Source organism: Dermochelys coriacea, chromosome 2 (genome assembly GCF_009764565.3).
Source record: "Dermochelys coriacea isolate rDerCor1 chromosome 2, rDerCor1.pri.v4, whole genome shotgun sequence".
Classification (NCBI taxonomy): domain Eukaryota; kingdom Metazoa; phylum Chordata; order Testudines; family Dermochelyidae; genus Dermochelys; species Dermochelys coriacea.
In genome coordinates, this window is record NC_050069.1 from 229141683 (window position 1) to 229166372 (window position 24690).

General features: G+C 45.2%; 1 protein-coding gene across 3 annotated transcripts in view; it reads right to left on the reverse strand.

Moving 5' to 3' along the window:
• Nucleotides 1–7615, reverse strand: part of LOC119851057 (ATP-dependent translocase ABCB1-like) — an 89618-nt gene extending 82003 nt beyond the window's left edge. Inside the window, exon 1 of one of the 3 annotated variants that reach the window (XM_038390257.2) lies at nt 7418–7615. The gene's annotated coding sequence lies outside the window, so the exon portion shown is untranslated. The remainder of the gene's footprint in view (nt 1–7417) is intronic. The other 2 variants (XM_038390256.2, XM_043509379.1) reach the window with 2 other exon arrangements.
• Between the last annotated feature and the right edge of the window lie 17075 nt (nt 7616–24690).

A 24690-nucleotide genomic window follows, 5' to 3' on the forward strand; every position in this document is an offset into this window, starting at 1 on the left:
AGATATTTGATATAGAACTTTGGCACAATAGGACATTTTATGTTGTAGCTCTGCAGAAGGCTAAGAATGAGTTATTTCTTTCACCACAGTAGATTTGCTTCAAGTTTTACATAGACCGTCTGCTTAATCCAGACTGTCTCTTCATCTTCTCTGCTAGAGTTTCAGATGGTAATACTCACTGGAAATATTGAGTCTTGTCTCACAGCTTCTGCTTTGGATCCATGTCCTTCCTAGCTGGTGCAGGCCAGTGAGGAAGTACTGGGTCCTTTGCTGGAAGACATTGTCAAAGCCTCTCAGAGCAGGAGGGCTGACTATTGCTTTGAAGTAAGAGTTATTGCTGCCTTTGCCTCCCGACTCAGACCCTGAAACCTAATTTGGACTCTGACCCTTGGTATTGACCCTGGCTTGGAACCTGACTATGCACTCCTCTGCTACTCAGCCTCAGGTTTGACCCTGCTCTGACCCTTAGTCCCAACTGCCCTTGTTGGGATCCTGACAATCTAAATGGAATTGTCAGCTGGCCAGAATATGTCCAGTTTGTGCTGTCTGAATACAATACTATATACTCAAGATCACCACAAGATATCAGCCTGATCCAGGAATCACTGGGTGAAATTTTGTGCCCTATGTATTGCAGAAAGTCAAACTAGATGGTATTAATGGTACATTCCAGCCTTTAAAATTTTAGCTTCCAACCTATGAAGGGTGAACAAGAGTAAAAAGTTGAAAAATTGTCATTAAATACAATTCTGAATAAATATTTCTTCAGAAAAAAGGAACTATTTTTACATAGTCACTATTCAGAGTAGGACTGTACTTTAAATTAGATTAATATTTTGTAATGTAGGAATTAAAAAAAGGTTTAATTATAAGTGCACTTCTCTTATTTTTAGTAGAGTTTTCTTAAGTGTTCATCCAATAAGTACTAAAAAGTTCTGTCATCCTAGAATATATGGGGACACACTTAAGTGATTTATATCTTTCTAGGATTTAAAACAGGAAAACCAGCAGGTACTGTTCATAGAAATGTAGTATGTACCATGTTTGTAGGCATTTCTGTAAAACTCTGAAAAGATCTCTCACACATTTATTATTTTTGTTAACTTTTTCATAAAATGTATGTGAGAAAAACCACTAATGAAAGTGATTTTTTACAGTACAAATTGGAAGCTCTTCACCTGAAAAGAAAATTTATTCTTCCTTCTGATTTAATGAGGAGAACAAACTAAAATCTATTTTTTTTCTGGAGAAATGACAATGTCAGGTTACATAGTAACATTTATCTTTTTGTGCATTGTTTCTGTAGTTAAATAATGAACTTCTATGAACTCAATTCATTTTGTAAGAAGTTTATGATGGTACTAAAATAATATGATACATACATCAAACTTTGACCTTGAAGATAATAAAAATATTCAGACTGTCTTCTCTCTATCACATATGGTAGGTCAGTAATTCTCTGACTAACATTTATAGTTTACAAAAGAAGTCCAATTGTGTATAAAAGTCAGCTGCTCAGCTTCCACATACTAAGTTTCAAACTTAGATTTCTTTCTTTTATTATAGTTTACAAGGCACTGAATCATTTGATATCCTAGGGGAATTCTTATTCCCCTTAAGTTAGGGTGTGACCTAAATCTGATGGAAATCAACAGGAGGCTTTACAATGATTTTGATGGGCATTGGATTTTAGGTCCTTATTCACTTGTTTGGAAATCTAGTTTCCTAGCTACCTAATCTTATTATAAATCAAGGTAGTAAAGGTAAATCAATTGTAGTCCACACACTTCCTGGCACTAAGATCACTAAGAGAGAGAGATGAGATAAAAGTGAGTCTGCTCTATAGCCTTAGCTAACAGCAAGTTGGCTTTCAGTTCATGTGGTAGAGGCTCATGCACTAAGCTCCAGAGGTCCCTGGTTCAATTGCACCCACCAACCTCAAGTGTTAGATCATCACGATTGCCAGCATCAACTCTCATTATCAGAACTATTTTGCAAAAAAGAAAAGGGCTGGAACAAAACAACGTAAAACTTTAGTGCCCCATAAGTCTAAGCATGAAGGGGCATACAAATGTATAGCATATCTGGCACATAAATACCTTGCAATGCCAGCTACAACAGTGCCAGGTGAACACCTGTTCTCACTTTCAGGTGATATAAATAAGAAGTAAACAGCATTATGTAAACAAATTTGTAAATGTAAATGTAAACAAATTTGTTGTCTTAGCAATTGGTCGAACAAGAAGTAGGATTGAGTGTTCTTGTCTGAGATGAACTGAAAAATACTGTCTCATATTAAATATTAAATAGCAAAACAGGAATAATTATGGCGTTAGGGTTAAATGTTAAGCTTGATAATGGCATCAGCTCCACCTATAACAGGATTGCATTTCCCTCATTTGTCTGAGACACTATGTGCTTTGCATATTTTTTCAAAATGCTTCCTTCTGTTTTAGGTTCTGTAAAAGATCCCAGATGAACAATATAAGCCTTATGGAACAGAAAAGGTCATGTCTACATGTGTAAAATGCCATTGTAAAATGTACATTTATAATGCTATTCAAATAATAATTAATCAAATTAAAAAAATAAATAAATAGTGTAGGACACCTCTGTGATATTCAGTATTATGTCTCCCTACAGCACACTTGGTCTTAATTGACTAATAGGGATTCTTCTAATTTTGTAATCCATTCTTTCCAGGAGCTCTTGTTAAAGCCCTTCAGCACAACTCCTTGATTTTCTTTCTAGCTTAGCAAACTTTTTAGCTGTTTAATAATTTCTGCAGACACTTACTGCTTTAATTAATACTAAATCTGAGTCCTAATAAACAGGATTTCTCAAGTTTCAGTAAAACCACTGCTAGATTTTTTCTTTCAACAACATTCTCAGCGGTGTATGAGCTTAAAGCTCCAGTGCTTGGCCCAATACCAAGAGAACAAAACAAATCTTAAGATTCTGTGAACTTTCCCCTGACTTTGCAGCCATTAAACCAGAAATACCCATTTTAACTTTAATTTTTCAGCAAGGTTAACTAAGAGGCTTACCTTCATGGAGGAATGCCATTTCCTCCTCCGACCCCCAGTTTTCTTTGAGGTCTATCCAAATCTGATGCTATGTTGAATTCAGGAGGTCTTAGCTGAATATCATTTGACTTACATAAAAAGTAAAGGTGGGTAGGGTAAATCTTTTATTGGAGCAACTTCTACTCATGAAAGAGACAAGCTTTTGAGCTCCAAAGTTCATCTTCACCTCTTTGGAAACTTCTCTTTCACCAACAGGAGTTTTCCAGTACAAAATATTATCACCTTATCTCATATCCTAGGACCAACGTAACTACATCAACACTGCAAACAAAATATTTCAAAGACACATAGTATATTAAGTATTCTGTCAGGGAAATGTCATAGCACACATCTGTGAGGAAGTGAAAAAGAGAGGTTACTAAAAGAAAACAGAGATCAGCTTGGGCATTGCCTGGTTATATGAGGCCACCATGTGGCAATTTAACGACATGGACACAGAGGGGAAATGTATTGATGGTTTTCTGTAAGATAACCAATTACAACAACAGATATGATTGATAGTTCAATAAATTATTAGAATAAAAATAAAGCCAGGAGGAATCATTGGACATTTACCATCTCAAATCTACAAACTACATCCTACTAAGTAAGAAGCCTGACCGGCCCAGTTCCAGAGAAGTCTATCCTCTCACTGCAACAGTATGGGTGATGGATTTGCCTTACAAACTGGGCTTGGTCAGCTCTCTCAGTCTGGATCTCCTGACTCCATTTCTAATAATGGTTATAGGGTTATTTTTTCTTTATTGTTTTGGGATTTGAGGATGGAGGGTAGTTGTCTCGTTGCCTTACTTATAGCAAGTTTAACATACTGGTAATGCATTCAGTTTAAATTGCAGATTGTAAACATTAGGTGACATACCATGCAATGAGGGCAACATTTAAATTCTTATGGGCCTTTACACTGGATTTTAGATGTATGTGTCTATAATAGGTGGAGCTGTTTCTTCTCATTTCCCACCCCTCATTTTTCTAGGACACCCTCATAGATTTATCTTTCCTGTAGACTCTTACATCTGCTACACAGTTGTAGGTGTATTTTAGCCTGGAAACTTTATTTAAAATGTATTCAAGGTGTTCCCTTCCCCCCCACCCCCACTTGCTTTTTGCAGGTAGAGGGTTGGAAACAAGTCATTTATTCTGCTTTCAGTTTAGGGCAGGAGGGAAGCGTAGATTTAGGCTGCCTCTCTCTAACCTGATCTTTTGTCCAATTCTGCCTCAAGAGTGTTGCTTTCTCACACCTTTGTCTTTTCTTACAATCCCCCGTTCTACCTCCTCTCAGTTCTCTTATCCACTTAGTACTTAACTTATTGCTATTCACCTTCTAGTCTCCCTTTTCTTCACTGAAACTCCTTATGGACTCCCCTAGCTATTAGTTATCCTGTCTGTGCACCCTAACTATATCTGTGGATTTCAGTGGGTGCAAAATGAGATTTGTTTGGATGCTTCCTCATGAGTTCCTATTGTTAACTTACGTGTGTTTCTTGGAACGTAAAAGGAATTGGTAACCTTATAAAAAAAAAGGGGGGGGGGAACTTTGTATCTCCCTTAAGAAAGCTGATCTACTATTCCTCCAGAAAACCTACCTCATTGAGTCTGAGGCTTTAAAAAGGCTGCATCGTAGAAGGTGTTTTTAGTAATTACTTGGCCAACTCTAAGAGTATGTCAATTCTGTTCAGTAAAAGACTGAACACAAATTCTGTCAACTACAAAAGACACTGAGGATAGACTCCTAATTGTTAAAAGTTATCTCCGATATTACAAATACTCTGTAAATCTGTGTCCCCAACAAAGATGATTCCCTCGTTTCAATCAATTATTTTCAAGATTAATTGAAAATCTAATAGTGGAGGGACTGCAATGAAATGCTAGACCTGCTTTTCTATAGATTGAGCAGACACCAGCAGTCCCAATCCTTTGCTAGGCAGAGCTTTATTGTCAAGATCGAAGAACTGGATTTGAAGGATGTATGGAGGCTGCAAGACTTAACTAGAAACTATATCTTTTTCCTCATCCTCACCACATACTCATGAATTTATTATTTTCTGGTAATGGATGGTTTGGTGATCTCTGTTATTAATAACAAAATAAAAGAAATTATGATGTCTGATCACACAGTAGATCACAGCTCTCATCTCCTGAAAAACTAGGGACTAGCAGAAGGAGGTTAAACTTCTCTTTGCTATTAGACACACAATCTAAGAAGTTTGTGAAGTAAGAAATAACATTTTTTCTTTGGTCTCCTGAGCAATCTTGTGGGCCACTTTCAAAGCATACTTAATAGCAAGATAATATCCTACTCCTCCCATAAAGAGAGAGCCAGGCAGGCAGAGATGGAGAATTTAATGGAAAGGTTCAAGGAGGCAGATTTTAGCTATGCTGATTCCCCCTGTTCAAATAAACTCTGAGATATGACCAATCTCAGATATGAGATTAATAAAGTTATGCAGGCTGAATTTGCTTTATTTAAACTAAAACTGATATACTGGGAATCTGGCAATAATGCTGTGAAATTATTAGCACATAGACATCACTAAAAACTCAATTGATTACCCTCAATAGGCTCTACTCAGGGCCAGGTACTCACTGATTATAAAAGTACTAATGAACCGTTCTCCAAATTTTACCAGTGCTTGTATTTAGAGAAAGACCCCACCCCCCTGATGATCAATTACTTGAGAAATACACTCAAAATCAGCAACTGCCCCAACTAATAGAAGAACAACAAATGTGGGTTTATTACTGATTAATTACCTCTGAAATTGTTGTCCTAGGTGGCATGAAATCAGGTATGGCTCCAGGGATAGAAAGATTTCCAGGTGAATTTTATGCCCAATTCAAAGACACTCTGGCTCCCAGACTGGCTGAATTATATACTGAAACTTTTGGCAGAGGCACTTTGCCCTCTTAATGAATGAGGCCTTAGTCATGCTTAAGACTGCCAAAGCTGTTCAAAAATGTGCTAGCTATTGACCAATATCCTCAATCAACTATTGCATTAACATATCATCTAAAATTCTAGGTAGCCAATTAGAAAAAAATAACAGGAACCAGAATACACCTGGACTAGAAGGGTTTACTACAAAAGAGACATGGGATGGACAACACTTGTCAATTTATCAATGTGCTGTCCTATTATCAGTCCCCTCAAAACGGATTGCTGTTCTGTTGCTGGATATGGAAAAAGCCTTTGATGGAGTTAATTGGAGATACATGTTCCTCGTTTTACAAAAATTTAGATTTGGTGGCCCTTTCATTCCCTAAATTAAATTTTTTTGTATTCCAATATTAGCTCCCATGTTGTACCAAAAACTACATTTCCCTTCCTTCCAATTTCTACTGTGGTAGGAGGCAGGGCTATTCCATGTCCTCACTTGTGTTTGATTTGTCCTTAGAGCTACTGACATCCAAATTAGAGTGCATCAACGGATATAAAGTATAAAAATAGAGTCCCAAGACAGAAAAATATGCTTATATGTGGATATACTTTTATTCAATACCCATCACCCACATCTACAAACAACTGAATTGTTTAGGAAGATCTCAGGGTACAAAATAGATTGGCACAAGTCAGAGGTTCTTTGTCTCTAGAGGGATCATAATGTTGCCCTCTTGGATAATACTTTTCTCTGGCAGCATGCAGAAAGTAAGTACTTGGGAGTTCTCTTGCAAAAGAACAGAAAAGATATGGTCATAATTAATTTCAATCCTTTTATCTCACAGAGTTTTGGATTTACATAGATATTGGGCCCCCCCCCCATCCTTTTGGGGAAGAGTTAATATAGAAGACACTAATGTCTTCCTGAGACTATTTGTTCTTAGCTCCTTGCTAGTTTATATTCACTCTTCTGTTCCCTACACCTGCTCCCAGAATTAACAACATTTTAGAGACCTTCTTGTGGTGTGTGGGCAACAAGCCCAGGTTATCCTTTGAAAAAAATGTAACTGCTTATTAAGTCAAGAGGCTTTGGTCTGCTCAGCATTAGGCTTTATTAGATATCTTCAATCTTGAGCTAAATGACACAATAACTGATTCACTGATCCTCTATGTACAGCCAGGCTAGGGAGCCTGGGGAAGAAACCGTAGCCCCACTATCACTAGAATCAGTCCTAAACTCAGTCTTCTAGCATTTCGCTAGAAAGAGATCAGTTACAATTTTAGCTGCTAGAAAAGCCTAGTATCTGGTTTCTTCTAAGTATAAATATCATCTCAGTACACTCACAAACTTCAATTTGGGGTAACTCCAACATTTTAAGTACTCATAGATCCCTTCTGTGGGCTGACTGGACTAAAAAAGGGATTTTGAGTATAAAGCATATAACTAAAAACTTACCTTCAAATCATTTCCAAAAGACTAGCAACACCTTCAGCTTAAAAATGTTCTACCACACCAATTTAGGCTAAGTGCCCTTTCAGTCCTGGATACCCCCCATATATAATTGTGATCTTGCATATGTAGCGGGGCAGTTACCCTGCTCCGATGGAAAAAGCTAGGCTGATTGGGGAAGCAGCCACAGTTGGGGCCACACCCAATCAGGGCACAGCTGGCTCTATAAAGGGCTGTGAGCCAGTCTCACTCTAGAGACTAACCAATTTATTAGAGCATAAGCTTTTGTGAGCTACAGCTCACTTCATCGGATGCATTTGGTGCATCCGATGAAGTGAGCTGTAGCTCACAAAAGCTTATGCTCTAATAAATTGGTTAGTCTCTAAGGTGCCACAAGTACTCCTTTTCTTTTTGCGAATACAGATTAACATGGCTGCTACTCTGAAACCAGACTCACTCTAGTTGTGGAGTGGCTTGAGTCCTTGATAAAGGCCCATGAAGGTATGGGGGTTAGAGGGACTGTTGGTCTAATTCCCTTGGCAATAATGAGTGGCTTTTACACTGCAGTCTGCCCCAAAGAAAGGGGGCTAGATGACTGGCAGTTGCCACTGGGGCAAGGTGAGTATAGAGGGTTGGAGACTCCCTGAGGAGGGGAGACCTAGTGTGTGGGGGTATTGCTAGGGCAGGATCCCAAGATAAGAGAGTACTGGAGTCTGGGAGGGACACTGGGCCTGAGGCATGTGAGACACCAGCCAGCAGAGGGCACTCTAGAAGACTGGAAAAGGGCTACTTCCCAAGATGATCAGCAGGTGGTGCTGTGTTGGTGAATGATCTGCTACAGCATATAAAGCATGTCAGGTAAGGTATGGGGGGGAAGGTTATGATCTGCTGAAAGTCATTTTTTATATCTAAACATGTATATCATCAATGCATATGAAGTTATGAGAATATTGTATGGTTGTAACTAAAATATGCTGTGGGTTTAGGAGATGCCTGATACTAGCTCTCCAGAGACAATACCAAGGGAGGTAACCAACACCCAGGTGGGTGCTGAACAGACATAATGAGCCATTGTCCAGCAAGGGAGTTAAAATGCAATGACTCACCTACATAAGGCTATAACAGGGGTATTGCTCAACCTTGCCTGGGAACATACAACAGGGCTGGAGTACCCATGGGGAAAAATTGGTGGTTGCTCTGCACCCACCGGCAGCTCCCTGACCTGCCCCAGCTTGCCTCTACCTCTGCCTCCTCCCCTGAGCATGCTGCTGTGTCCTGCTTCTCCCCCCTCTCTCCCAGCACTTGTGCTGTGAAACAGCTGTTTTGTGTGGCAAGCACTGGGAGGGGCAAGGCGGAACATGGTGTGCTCGGGAAAGATGTGGGGCTGGGGATTTGAGGAAGGGCCTGATAGGGAGGGGGTGGAGTTGTGGTGGGGCCAGAGGTGGGGTGCCGCAAGCACCACCTGGTGCCAAGGAAAGTTGGTACCTGTGTCTGGGAACTCAGCAATGCCCACCAGACATGCCTGGATTTGTGTTTTCTAAGCACATGGGACTGAGGGTATAAAACAGAACACAGTGGACACATGCTGTGCCTTTCTCTTACCCCCACCAGTGCTGCAAGCAACAAAGACACTCAGAAGACTGAAGACACCAAGAGAGGAGACTGACCCAGGTTTAAGGGACAAATCTGTATATTAAGGACTGCAATATCCAGTGGGGTGAGAGAAACTGCTTAATCTAGATATTGCCCAGCCTAATAGTCTTGCAAGTTTAGACTGCATGCTTATGTTTTGTTTTCTTTTGGTAACCACTCCTGACTTTTTGCTTATCTCTTAATTAAAATCTGTCTTTTGTAGTCAGACTTCTTCTTTTAATGTTTATCTTTACCAGTGAGTTTGCCTGAAGTGTGTGATAAATCTACTCGGGTTTGCATAGGCTGGTGTATATCCACTCACCATTGATGAAGTGGTGAACAAATTAATAAATTTGCACTGCTCCGCTTGAGCAGTGCAAGACAGTATGTTCCTGAGGTACAGTGCTGGGAACTGGGGGGAATTTGGCTGGTGCATTTCTCTGTGATTCATTAATGGCTCTGGGAGCATTCATGAATCTAGCTGGGTGAGGGGCTCCACATGCAGTTGTGCTGAGTGATAAGAGCACCTGGAGGAGCTTGCTGCTTGTTACTAGCAAAGCATTGTGGGAAACAGCCCAGGCTGGAGTGTTAAGGGGGTACAGTGGTCTCACAGCCCCAGGCTGCACCCCGGGGATCCCATCACACTAGGCTATTGACCAGCCTGTATCCCAGCTCTCAGGCAAAGTGATGACTACTAGTGATAATGTTAAAAGGGAATGGGAACAAGAGTTCTCAATCTCCCTTTCCAACTTTCGGTGGAACCAGATTTGTTCCAATAGACCACATTGGTCACTAGATTTGGGATTAAGATTGATCCAGACGAAAATCCTTTAGAGGATGTTCTGGACTCCTTATAAACTTTTCAGGTCTGAAATGCTGGTGCTGCAATGCAGCAGGTGCTCACTTATACCACATGCTATAGGATTGTCCTGTGATCCATCTCTTTTGGGCAGAGCTAAATATTCAGTCTAATTTCTTTCTCTCTGCCAAGGTGAAACTGCAGCATAAACCATATTGGCAGTATCAGAATAATCAAATTGTTCATTGGATAAGACTTCTATTTTGGGAGGGTGGGGGCAGTGAGTTTTGTGGTGATCCCTGATACCCTAGTCCCCTCCCACTCCCCCTACCCCCTCTCCTCTCAGACCTGTCATCTGTCTCCTACTTTCCTTTCAGGCTTTTCTTTGTTCCTTTTCTCATTTGACATTCTTGTTTCTTGCATTTCTCCTTTTTCTCTCTCCTGAAAAGGAATAACTTTGGTGCTCAGTTTATGAGCTTAATTTACAAAGAACCCCAAACTGGGACAGAATAACTACCATATTACATAATTGTACAGGCAAATCTCTTTAACCCATCAAAGACTGTTTTTGTTGTTACTCTTTGCTCTTAACAATAAAGTATAGTCTTGTCTACCTCGTCTGATATTGAATCTTTACCCCAGGTTCAATACCTTTTGTTCCTTGTTGTCTGTCAAAGATAAAACATGCACACTTTTTATATATATATTCTCCAATACTTTTAAGCAAGCAATTTACATCTGCAATTTGCAGTTTGAAACTTTTAGCACTTCAGACTGAATTTTGTATTCTCCCTTAACTTGAGCAATTTTATATGGTTCATATTTAACAGCTAGTTTGAACTTCAAATTACTGGCCTGATTCTCAAAAGTCACGTTAGGCAGAAGCTATGTATCTTCTTTCATTCACTCTGGAGATCCTTAGGCTCTGAGTCCTGTAGTCAAATGTGTACAGGAATAGGGGAAGGAAGGGAGAAGAGACTTAAGAAATTCTAACATATGAGATGAACCAAAGTCACTAGTGCAAAGTCCAGAAGTCTTGCAGACTAGGCACTGAGGGACCACATCCCATTCACTACCAAAGAAAAATAAAGGTGGGATGACAACAGGCATTGTCCAGATTCATTTGCCCTTCGCTTTTTTCTTAAAGAGAACACAATTGTATTGGGGGGGATGGGGTATACAAATCCCACACTGGAGAGAGGGGTTAAAGAACAGCACTGGGCTCAGGCAACCTGCCTAGAGATGCCTGCAAAGCCTGCACAAGCTGGAGGCAGGGCTTGAAAAGGGAGAGGAGAGCAGAGCAGTCCATAGGCTGGCAATGGAAGGGAGCAAATGGCTGCTCTAAAGGGAAAGTACTGCCCGGGAGCTCATTGCCTGGGACCTGACAACGCAAACCATGCAAGCCCATAAGGAGAAGCAGGGCACAATGTTTGAGACAAACTTTACTGGAGTGGTTTGGGGGAGCAGTGCCTTATTTCTAAGGCACTGGGTATAGCTGCCCACCATTGGATCCTGGACTGGAACCTGGTGGAGCAGATGGGCCTAGTTTCCCTTCTCCACTCTGAAGACAATACAACCACAAGAACCCCCTTCTCTGCTTATTTTCACCAGGCAGGGGGTTGGGATGCAGGAGAGGGTGAGGGCTCCAGCTGGGGTGTGGGTCTGGGATGAGGGATTTGGAGTGCAGGAGGATGCTCTGGGCTGGGACCAAGAGGTTCAGGAGGTTGGGGATCAGGGCTGAGCAAGGGGTTTGGGGTGACAGGAGTGCAGGCTTCAGGCAGCACTTATCTGAAGTGGCAGCATGTTTCCCTCTGGCTCCTATGTGGAGGTGCAGACAGGCAGCTCTGCATGCTGACCCATCTGCAGCTGCCACCCCCGCAGCTCCCATTGGCTGAGGTTCCTGAACAATGGGAGCTACGGGGGCAGCACCTGCAGACAGAAGTGCACAGAGCTTATTCCCTGGCTAATGAAGCCATTCACAGGCCACTTGGATAGAAAGTACTGTTTCACTATCGCCTCACCAGTGGCAAAATGATACTGGAGTGTGCATTTTGACTCTTTCAAAGAGAGGTGGTGCTGTCTTGTGCCTAAATTACAGGCTGCAGAATGATACTTGCCTAGGATTACAGCTTCATGTTGTATCCTACACAGTATTTGTGAGAGTCTTAACAATGCATGGGAGGCCAAGGTGCAGAGAATTGCTAAGCAATATGAGCAGCCAACAAGACATCTACTACCAGGACAATCTTTTCTGGGATTCAGTTTGCTCTTTTTTTTTTTTTTTTGTGGCTGATACAGCTACACGTTTTCAGGTATACCAAGTTGTCGTCTGGTGGGAGCAGAGTTTGGGGAGGGATGTAAGGCCTGAGGCTTGCTTCTGCAGTAAAAGCAGCAGCCAGATTGAGAGACAGCAGCCATAAGCTAAATTGCAGAGTTACAGCCTCCCATTCCATCTATTGCACCAAAACAATAATATCAGGCTGTTAACAAGGTACTCCTGTCCTAATAGTATCCACTACCCACCAACACCAAATAAAGAAACCAATCTTAAGATGTCTAAAGAAAACTTTGTTTGATAGCATTCTGTCTGGCAGAAAACCACTTTTGATGGTTGTGATTGTGAAATGTAAACTTCTATTTTGTCTTTATGCTCCTACTTCTCTTGTTTATCTATAGTCTCTGATTCTTTAATTGTTTCCATCTGCATAGCTAATTTAGTAAGATTTAAATCCACTTTAGGTGCTGGGGTATGATTGGTTAAAGAATTGTTTTGTAATGGGTTAGGATTGGTGACAAATACTTTCTCGTACTTTAGCTTAAGCGATTTAAGATGTAGCTAAGTAGGATCCAAATTTTAACTATATAAACTAGGGTCCAAAAGGATGTTCTTTAGAACCTAACTCCAGGACACAGCCCAAGATAAGAGCTGCTAGACCTCAATACTCTGCCACCATACTGTGCAGAAGCTGGAGCCCCAAATGTAATCTGGACTGGGCATCAAGAAAAGTTACACTCCCTTATTGGGACTGGTAAGCATTGTATGCTTAGCATTTGTATTCTGTTTTGGTAACTCTTAGAGGTTAATTATATTACTGTGTAAGGCTCTGTCACTGGTAAAAGGACCCACACACCCACAAAAGATTATGCCCTGAGCACTAGGAACTGCGAAAGGGTGGGGATACCTAAATTAACTGGGTTACCCCCTGAACCCCTGGAGGGGAAAGGTGGGGTGCCCTAGAGCAGTGGCTCTCAATCTTACAATAGTCTGGAAAACCTTATCTTGTGTACCCCTCCAGTTTCACCTCACTTAAGCTACTTGTTTACAAAATCAGACATAAAAATACAAGTGTCACAGCACACTATTACTGAAAAAATTGCTTATTCTCATTTTTACCATATAATTTAAAATAAATATGGAATATAAATATTCTACTTCAGTGTACTGTGTGTGTGTATATATAGAGCCGTATGAAACTTTAGTTTGAAAACTGACTTCACTAGTGCTTTTTATGTAGTCTGGTCTAAAACTAGACAAATATCTAGATGAGTGAGTTGATACACCCCCTGGAAGATCCTTTTTGTAACCTAAGGGGTACATGTACCCTGGGTGAGAACCACTGCCCTAGAGTGCATGGATAACAGGGAAGGATGTGATTTCTGAGCATTGAAGTTGATACTATGGGTGGTAAAAGTAGCATGTTGTAGTATTTATTTTGTTACTTATTTATGTATATGTAGCTGTCGGTAAACTGACTGGACCCATTATGCTTATGAGAGCCTTGGTAGAAAATGTTATAATGCAAACATTAGCCATAGGCTCTGTCAGTGAAAAATTGAAGTCTATAGATTTTCAAACAGTTAACACCTAGAAATGTCAGACTAAAGAATGTGCTATTATCCATTCCAAATAAGCATCTAGAAAGCTTCCCTCTGAACTAATGGAGCTGGGTCTCCTTGTACTTTATGAGCAGGCATGAGGGAAATACTCTACTAAAGGGAAAATAACTGTAGTTCCCAACAGAGCAAATCATGATACAATTTGCAGCATCAGTGACAAGGTGGATTAGTCAGTAGATATCAAAGATGGATAAATCAGTAGATACCAACTGAACTCCCAGGTGGGAAAAGCTGAGCTCATAAGTTTTCCTTCACTTAATTAGGACATAGGGTTTGTTTTTGTTGGGGGAAGATGATTGGGTTGAGCCCTGTAAACATTGAACTATTGGTTAAAGAAATGGTATCTCATGATCAATTAGTCCATGATAAGGTGAACCTGCTGCCCAATAAAAATTTTCCAATAAACCACAATCAGTTAAAGAACTCAGGAAGCAATGTGGTTGGGGTAAACTTGCTTGTATTACAGGCCCAAAGCTTACTTTAAGAAACCATGGGAACAGGCATGCTGTTTTTACATAAGGTTTCAACTGGTATTCTCACCTGCCACAAACCTATCAGGGAGGGAGATATTCTGTACACCAGGGAGAAGAGAAATACTTTACCTCTGAGGGGAATCATCAGTGAACACCAGTCTCGGTTTGATTGGACCAGTCACTGAAAACTACCTCCAAAGTGGCAACCACACGATTGGACTCTAAGGGATATTGGCTCGCTAAGCTTGATCTGAGCAGGTACTTGCACAGGACCAGACAGGGCCCTAGGTACACTATGACAAAGAGTCCAAGGGCTCTGTGCCTGAGGCCCTGCCTCTAGGTCACAGCTCTACCTGACAGGGAGTGGGCCACACGTGGGAAGCAAAGAGAAGTGTGGGGCTGTGCAGTGAATAGGAAAGGTAAGGGAAACCTCCTGGGTTACTAGACAGGAAGTGTGAAAAACTGGGATGGGGCTGGGGGGTAATAGGTGCCTCTATAAGAGACAGCCCCCAAATATCAGGACTGTCCCTATAAAATCAAGACCTCGTGTCACCCTAGATCCCCAAACAGAGAGAGCCTGGGAGCAGTGCGTTTGAGGCAGGAGTGCACATGTTTCCAGGGCCAGTTTAGCCTTCCCAGGGAGGGACTGGAGGTGGGGGAGGTTCAGATTGGGACAATGTGCCCTGGCATATCCTCTGCCTCAGCAGCAGCTGGGCAATTAAACCACCACCAGCAAGGGCAGCGCCTAGGGCCTCAAGGCTGCTGAGGGCCAGTGAGGAATGTCATATTTCACACCGGGGATGTGCCTGTGGGGCTTTGCCTACGGCTCCCTCCCCCCATGGCCTGCCCCCCGCCTCTCCGCCCTACTCTCGGCTGGCAGGTGCCCCTCGCACCTCCCTCCCTCCCTCCCTCCCGACGCCCCGCCCCGGCCCGGCCCGGCCCCGCCTCCTCGCCTAATTCCCCACGCGCCCCACGCCGCATCTTCGCGCACTTGACAGTTGGTTCCCTTAAGAGCACGCGCCCCTTTAAAGCATCTGCCGCCTGTGCCCCGCCCCCTCCTGCGTTTTGATTGGCTGGCGGAGCCGGCGCTCTGCGGTCCTGGCAGCTGCGACTCTAAGGTGCCGCGGTTGCTCCGGCTGCCGAGGGCGGGGGACCCCGGCTCCCTCCCTGCCTGTGCCGGCCGGATGCACAGCAGCACCTGCCGCTCAGACACCGGCACCAGGAGGGGGAGACACGGGGGCCTCGTCCTCCCCTGTGGTGGCGGCCCGGAGAGCAGGAGGCCGGGAACAAAGGCTCCGCGCCAGCCCCTGTGGCTCCACCTGCCGCCCGCGGCGATGGCTTCCCTCAGCCTTGGGGGGCTGAACGTCTCGGCCCGTAGGAAGAGCGTCCAGTCCCGCAACGCGGCGGTGGAGCGGAGGAACCTGATCACCGTGTGCAGGTGACTCCCCAGCCCCGCGGCTCCTCCCCGCTCTGCCTCTGCCTCTGCCTCGTGCCCGCCCTCTGGGGAGGCGAGTTCCCCTCCTTCGCCACCCCCGCGCTGCGCCTAGCGCCGGGCTGTGCCCGCCTCCGTCTGTGCGGCTGAAATCGCTTTCCACCCCCGCGCCCCGCCTCGTGCAGGTGAATCCCCTGCTCCGCCCTCTGGCTCCCTGCCCCTCGGCGCGCAGCTGGCTGGTCCCCGTGGCCCTGGGCGGCGTGTCCGCAGGGCTGAGAGTGGGAGTCTGCGCGTGGCCTGACCCATGGTGGCTTTGGTGGCCCCTGGCGGCATGGCCGGCTGTGCGCCTGTCCTCGGTACGGGGGGCTTGCCTGGCTTTGCCTGCAGTAGGATTAAAAACGAAGGATGGGAGGCTCCCTCCTGACTCGGCGCCTTCAAAAATGGCTGTTTAGCAGCCTCCCAAGGACCCGGCCTAAACTGCTTGTTGGCTTTATTCTTCTTCGCGTTTACAAGGCGGTGTGTGTATTTACCGGGTTATAAAGTTCATGCTATTTAAACAAAATACTGGGACTTGTTCAGACTGGTAGCTTGAGACAAGAGGTTTGTTTTTTGGCAGAATGTACTTGTTAGAGATTTTGCTGTACAGTGTGAATATTTGTCGGTTCTGTGTATGTTCACAACAGTTGAAGCAAGAACCAAGATGGTCTTTAAACTCTTGAGGATGTTGAATTCAAGTCTTGTCTTCATTCAAGCATGTAGCATCTTACAACATAAGATATAATTTAGTTTCTCCGTGTATATGCCAAATTAAAAACAAAAAACAGAAGACCAAAACAATGTCCCTAAGGGTAAACAACAGAGTGAAAAAGGCTATTGGAGACAAAACAAATCATTACAAAATTGGAAGTCAGTCCTACTGAGGAAAATTGAAATGAGCATAAACTGTGGCAAGTAAAGTGTAAAAGTATAATTAAGCAGGCAAAAAAAGAATTTGAAGAGCAACTGCAGAAGACACAAAAACTAATAGCGCATTTTTTAACTATAGCAGAAGCAGGAAGGCTGCCAAATGCTCAGTGGGGCTGCTGAACACTCAAGGAAGACAATGCCATTGTGAAGAAGCTAAATGAATTCTTTGCATTGATCTCCACTCCAGATGATGTGAGGGAGGTCCCCATGCTTGAGCCATTCTTTTTAGGTGACAAATTTGAGGAACTGTCTCAGACTGAGGTGTCAATAGACTAAGACTAAGTCACCAGGACCAGGTGGTAATCCCCCAAGTGTTCTGAAGGAACTTAGACGTAAAAGTTTAGAACTACTAACCAGTGCCAGGTTTACAATGGCGCCAATGTTGCCCTAGAGCCGGGCCCATGCTCAGAAGGGGCCCTGGCCTACTCCACTTGCACTGCACCCTGAGATCCTGCTGGCTCCCCCGCCTACCACTTGCTCCTCTCAGCCTGTTCACTGGCTGGCTGAAGGCTTGTCTCCGTCCCCATCCCCACTCCCCTGCTTCTCTCTGCCCCCTGGACGGACCCCAGTGTACCTCCGGCTCCGAGCAGTCTCTGTTCCCTGTGGGGCCCCCCATCTCCCCAGAGCTGAGCCACCTGGTACTGGTCCAGAAGCTTGGCCAGTCTCAGGTCTCAGCCGGTGGGGCAGGACAACGGTGGGGGTGTGTGTGCATTTGTGGAGGGGTCTGGGGTGGGTGCTGGGCATAGTGGGTCGGGGGGGCTATGGCCATAGGGAGTCGGGGGGGTATTGGGGATTGTGTGGTGCAACATGGGCCCACCTCCCGAGGGGAAGGGGTATGCTGGCAGCACAGGGCCAGGTGGGCCACTGTGCATCTGGCAACTGCCAGTTTGTAAATAGTGCCCTCGTACTAGGCTGGGCATAGTGGGGCCGCCCATGCCATGCCCCATTGCCCCTGGCTGGCCTCTTACTCTGGGGACTGACCTCCCCGTGCCATGCTACATTGCCTCCATGGGGGCCCACAAATATTTGGCGCCAGGCCCACAAAAGGTTAATCCGGCCTGCTACTAACTGGTATATAACCTATTGCTTAAATCCGCCTCTATACCAGATGACTGGAAGATTGCTGATATAATGCAGATTTTTAAAAACAGGCTCCAGAGTTGATCCCGGCAAGCCTAACTTCAGTATCTTGGCAAATTGGTTGAAATTATAGTAGAGAACTGAATTACGGACACAGAGATGAACACAATATGTTGGAAAAGAGTCAACACAACTTTTGTATAGGGGAATCATGCCTCACCAATCTATTAGAATTCTTTAGGGTGTCAACAAGCATTTGGGTATACTGTACTTGGACTTTCAGAAAGTCCTTGACAAGGTCATAGACTCATAGAAGATTAGGTTTGGAAGAGACCTCAGGAGGTCATCTAGTCCAACCCCTTGTTCAAAGCAGGATCAACCCCAACTACATCATCCCAGGCAGGGCTTTGTCAAGATGGGCCTTTCCCACACAAAATAAGCAGTCATGGGATAAGAGGGAAAATCCTCATATGGATCAGTAACTGGTTAAAAGATAGGAAACAAAGGGTAGGAATAAATGGTCAGTTTTCACAGTGGAGAAAGGTAAATAGTGGGGATCTGTACTGGGACCAGTGGTGTTCTACATATTGATAAATGATCTGGAAGAAGGGGTAAACAGTGTAGTGGCGAAATTTCCAGACTATACTTGATTAGATGCCTACTGGATAACATGATGTGAGGATTAGATTAGTATGTGCCATGCTGTTCCTGGCAACTGCCATGCTATCCTTGGCCAATCCCACAATTGCTCTGGAGAGCTCCCTGTCTGTTTCCTTCTCTGTCCTCTAATACAGCCTCCCCATGCCCACTATTTTTGAGGGGTTTGGGGACTCTGCAGTGATGTCCGCAAACATTTCATCATGAATTTTCTCTCTTCTCCTCCTCAAGTTAGCCAGCTGCTCAACCATAGATAAAAGGCCCCGTCCTTGAGGGTCTGGCTGGCTGGTCAGGTGGTATGGCTGGGTTTTTTCCCTACTCCCACAAAGTGATTACTGTTCATATTCCAGCATTTCTGACTATGCCTTCCTAAGATTCTTCCCAGTTTTGGAGAAACCTCGGAGATGGTAAGTGGTGTGTGCATGAAGAGGAATGCACTGGGATTTTTGTCTATGCAGTATATAATGTTTGACTTTGCTGTTGTACTTTGGAGGCTGGGGTGGGGTTGTGAATTTATGTTTCTAGTCTGGCTTTGCTTTGTAAGTGTTTAAATATTGTTGGAAGAGTTAGCAGAGGGAATCTGGGGGCCAGCTGGGTAGTAATCCCCTCTACATCCCCTTTAGGCTATCCTGACTCTCAGTGATATTACATTGAGGCAAAGAACTATGAGGAAGAGAATGGCCTTATTCAAAAAGGCAAACCAGTGAGATATGCTATGAAGTTACTCATCAAGATGGTCCCCCAGAAGTGCTGCAAGAGTTGAAGGGGGTTGCATGCGATACTGGGAGGAATGACCATAATTGAGTAATTTCTCAGTTTTAGATTCTACTTTATCTCCCCTGCAGACATAGTGAAAGAGCTGTGGAGGGGAAAGATAGGGTTCTGCAATGATTGCGTGAAGCTTTGCTCTTCCCAGTCTTTCTCTATGTAAACCTGCCAAAAGTCATTAGGAGCTTGGCTATCCCAATGGTAAAGCTCTTTTCCTGTAACAATGCAGTATTACAGGACACTTTTACCGCAATGGGGAGTGTATAGTCTCTAACTTTCTGGGCATGCAATTTTCATGTCTACTTCATGTAAACAGAATTCTAAATAAACTTCTTTTCCTGAAACCACTTTCTCAAACATTTTGTGCAAAACACAAAAATTTAACGTTTTATTTTTCAAATCTGTCACATGAAGGAGATGGGGTAGATGTTGCACCATTTTGAGTTGAGGAGCAGTGTGTGTTTTTGGGGGGGAGGGGCGTTCATGGGCAAGACCATGTGACAGGGTGTACCAGCCGCACAGTGGTTCAAGAGGGATTAATCCTACTTTGTGGGCCAAGGAGGTTCTGCTGGGCATGCTCCTGCTGGAACATAGATCTAAAAGGGAGCAGCTCAGCTCATTCCGGGCTAACTGCCAAAGGGAATGGAGATGTTCTCCAGGTTCCTGTGGAAGGACTGCCAGCACTTCAGGATGAGGAGGCCAGCCAGCCGATGAAGACCTACAACCCCTAGGCACCCAGCACTGCAGAGGGAGGAGAGGCCGTGGGAACCCCGAGACACAAGTCAAGTAGGAAGTAATCCAGGGGAACTTAATGGGGAATTGGTCATAGAACTGGAGCTTAGCCTGGTGTGTTTTAGTAAGCCACGCAGTCCTAACCGAGAGGGCAGATTTATGGACTCTGGCTATTAGGCCACAACACCCCCCTGCGGCCAGAGCCCTGAGACCCCCTTGCAACTGGAGCCCCAAGACCCCCTCCCCAACCCCCCTGTGGCCGAAGGACCCCCGAGACCACCTTGCCCCCCACCCATGTGGCTGGAGCCCCAAGACCCCTTTGTCCAACTCTTCTCCACCCCTCCCCTCCCCTCCCCTCCCCGCACGGCTGGTGTAGTGCGAGAAACTGTAGAAATTTGTTTCATCAGATAGCAGTTTTTCACAATCTTCTACATATGAGTAACTGCTACAGGTAGCAAATTCCTACAGATAGCAGTTTCTCGCACTACACCAAAGCCCCAGGGGTCCCCCGGCCCAGCTGCAACCCTTCCCCCCACCCCTGAGGAGTCCCAGGCTGGCCGCCCCCCGTCCCTCCCCAAGAGGGCTGCTTTATGGACTCTGGCCATTAGGCCACACCACCCTGGTAGAGAGGATAGTTGTATTGACTCTGGCCAATAGGCCACACCACCCTGGTAGAGAGGATAGTTATATGGATTCTGGCCTTTAGACCACATAGTCCAGCATAGGAGCACCATCTTGACTATCTCCAAACATTAGGCCATACTACCCTGAGACTAGGGGCAGTCATTCGAACTCAGCCACGGGGCCATAATGCCCCTTCACCCCTTCCCCAAAAGGTGATGGAGTATACCAGTACTGCAACAGACACATGGGGAAGGGAAAGGAAAATAGTTAGATGGGTGTGTGTCCTCTGTGGCACAGGCCTAAAAAAGCTGATAATCAGGGCTTTTGCAAAAGACAGAGGCTGACTGCTTGGTTGAAATAGCTGCCATTTTGGAAATGTGTATGGGGGGCTGAATGGCCAGCATGGGCTGAGGGACGTAGAGAGGTGGGGACCTCACTGTCAGAAAGTTCCTAACTCGCATTGTGCCAGCAATGCCCCTTTGCCATGTACATTAGCCAAACAGGACAGTCTTTATGCGAAAGAATAAATGGACACAAATCTGACATCGGGAATCATAACATTCAAAAACCAGTCAGAGAACACTTCATTCTCTCTAGTCACTCAATAACAGACCTAAACGTGGCAATTCTTCAACAAAAAAACTTCAAAAACAGACTCCAACTTGAAACTGCAGAACTGGAATTAATTTGCAAACTGGATACCATCAGATTAGGCCTGAATAGAGACTGGGAGTGGTTGGGTCATTACAAAACCTCAACTTAATTTCCCCAATACTAATTTCTCCCTACTGTTACTCACATCATCTTGTCAACTGTCTGTAATGGGCCACTCTCTTACCAATTCAAAAGTTATTTTTCCTCCCTTGGTATCCTGCTGTTAATTGATTTATCTCATTAGACTGACTTCACACTTGGTAAAGCAACCCCCCATCCTTTCATGTATTTACACCTGCTCCTGTATTTTCACTCCATGCATCCGATAAAGTGGGTTCTAGCCCACAAAAGCTTATGCTCAAATAAATTTGTTAGTCTCTAAGGTGCTACAAGGACTCCTTGTTGTTTTTGGTTACACTCTGAATGTGGCCCTGAGACCTGAATATTAGTTTGTCTCGTGAGGTGCCGGCAGGTCTTGGGCAGGTTTCGTGCCCACCTCCTCAGTCTGTGGGGGCAGCCTAGAGAGGGCCGCTTCAGCTCCCTGCAGAGCAGATCTATCCTTAGGTGACTGGGAAGGAAAGCATCCCAAGGTCACCAATCTAGATCCTTTGGAAGGGGTACCCTGGGCCTAATGGTAAGCCCAGGAGTCCAAAAAGGCCATTGTGCTGGGGGTTGCTACTGTGGCTGCCAAGCTGTATGCACATCCCTTCGGTGCCTGTTTGACCTGTGCCGACTGCACCTCGAATAGTAGGAGTCTCTATCGGACTCTAAAGAGCCCGAGGGCGAAGACCATGACCGTGCCGAGGCGCCATGGATCGGCCATCGGTGCCTCGAAGAAGCAGCAGGGGACTGGTGCCGCAACAATCTTGTTGATGACCGGTGCCGAACGTTTGGTGAAGGAGACCAGTGCCGGCTATAGGCTTCGGCGCTCTGGTGCCGATGTGTGCTCAGTGCCGGGGAGATGGAGCACTGCGCCGCTGGTGCCAGGCATGTTCCCGCTGAGCACAATGTTAGGGAATGGATGTGGTGGTGGCGATCAGGAGCAGTGCCGGGCACGATGCTGGTCTGGCGACTGAGAGCGCCATATCATTGTGGGCTTGCCTCTGGATTGTGCTGGTCTCTCCAGAACTGGAGACTTAACCCTGATGACCGGGGGCTGGGCTGCAGTCATCTCTAGGAGATCCCTTGCGGCCTCAAAAGTGTCCAGGGTGGAGGGTGGCTCCAATACCTCCACCTGGCACTGCCTTCGAGAGTGCCTTCTGTGATGCTGGAGTCGACGGCGCCGACTCTTGCTGCCTTGGAGCTGGATCCTTACATGGGATCTGCGAAGCATCCCCTCACAGTCTGGGAGCTCTGTGAAGGGAGCATCCGCTCTCAGGCTTTCTGCACTTGTGAGGCACCGGAGAAATGGAGCATTGCCAGGGCGCTGCGCCTTGTTGCGGTGCTGGGAATTGCTGGTGCCAAGGGTCTCTTGCAGTAGAGTCCTTCCTTGGCACCGAACTGCAAACCGACACTGTAGTGCTCCACACCGAGGCGCTCGGTCCCAAGCCATGGTGGTCCACCAGCACTGGGCAAAGTGTGGATTCCATGAGCAGCTGCCTCAAACAGAAATCCCGCTCCTTGTTGGTCCTGGGTTTAAATGCCCTGCAGATCTTGCAGCGCTTGGACCAATGTACTTTCCCCAGACGAGTCGTCGGGGGGGTCACTATTTGGCGTAGGCTTGTGGCATGTGCTTCAAGTCTTAAAGCCTTGGGTTGTGGTATGCCCCAGAGCCCCGAAAGGACTGAGGAGATGGGAACTATCCTGCTCACACCTTCTATAATAACTAACTATAACTACGCTAATACTACAGCTACAAAACAATAAACCAAGAACAAGTAACTAGGCTAAGGGAGCACTTGTGAAGCAAGCGAGAGACAGTTCCAATGCTGCCATGGATGGTAAGAAGGAACTGAAGGGGGGTCAAGTCGGCAGGTTCATATATTGAGTGTCATAAAGGCACCACTCCAGGGGGCTCCCTAGCTGTTGCAACAGGAGCTGCTAAGGGAAAAAGTTTCTGATGACCGTGCACGTGGCACGTGCACACCTGATTGAAATCAATGTGAACAAGCACGCGAAGAAGAACTGCTACATTTCCCACAATGTGATAATATCAGCAGCCTACCGGCTGGGCATACACAACACAACAGTGGACAACCTCAGCTGCAAGTTCCCACTATATCACGAAGGGGAAATGGATTCAATTCTCCTACACGACATTCCAGCAATGAGGGAGACCGACAGTAGACCTGATCATTACTTACCAGAACAAAAACCGTCTTCAGTACTGTTCCAGAGTGGGGATTGGACAACGCTCCATGGGGGATGCTTTCCTCCTCCCATAGGACAAGGGTCTCTTTTACACCTTTTCCCCCATTCCCTCTAATCCTGAAAGTCCTATTGAAAGTGAAAAGAGAGAAAGCAAACATCCCACCTTGTTCCCACCTGGCCCAGGAAGATGTGGCACCCTAACCTGTCACAGCTGACACTATGTCCACTGATTACTCTTCTGATCACTCCATACCTGCTGTCGCAGAACAAGGGGGACACACACACTCCATCCCAACCTGTGGATTCTTCGACTCAAAGCCTGGCTCCCTAGTGGTTCCAGCACATAGAGAAATCTTTCTCTGAGGAGGTACAGGAGGTGTTATTACACAGTAGAAAAGGAGCTACTCGTCTTACCTACCTACAAAAATGGAAAAGATTTCATATCTGGTGTCAGCCCAAAAGCATCACCCTACCAGTAGTCCTGGACTACCTATTGATTCTCAAGAAATCAGGTCTCTCTATCTGCTCGCTAAAGGTTCAACTAGCAGCAATTGCAACCTTCCCCCAGGAAGTAGAAGGATATTCAATCTTACCTCTTCATGGTCAGACAAGAAGTTGGAAAGGCATAATGATCCTCCTTCCCCAACCTAGACTTCCCACTCCTCAATGGTATCTCAACCTAGTGGTCAAAGGATTGACTAGACCACCATTTGAACCCATGGCCACTTGTCCATTAACTCACCTTTCAGTGAAGATGGTGTTCCTGATACCTATCCTTCTTGCAGAGGTAATGATGGAGATAGCAGTCCTGCTGGCACATCCCCCCCTTCATTGTGTTCTTCCCTGACAAAGTCACTCTTAGACCATATCCAAAGTTCACTCCTAAGGTGACTTCCGCTTTTCATATAAATCAGCTTATTCAATTTCCAACCTTTTATCCCAAACCTCATCAGGATAATAGGGAAACCATCCTCCATATGCTTGACATGAGGAGAGACTTGGCCTTCTATTTGGACAGAACAAGAGCTTACAGAGAGAGAGAGAGTCTCTGAGCTTTTCTGATTCAGATACAGTAACTCCTCACTTAATGTTGTCTCAGTTAACGTCATTTCATTGCTGATCTATTAGAGAACATGTGCAATGCTCCCTTATAATGTTGTTTGGAAGCCACCTGCTTTGTCCACTGCTTGCAGGATGAGCAGTGTGTTGGAGCTAGCTGGTGGGGCCTTGGAACCAGAGTGGGCCGGCAGTCTCC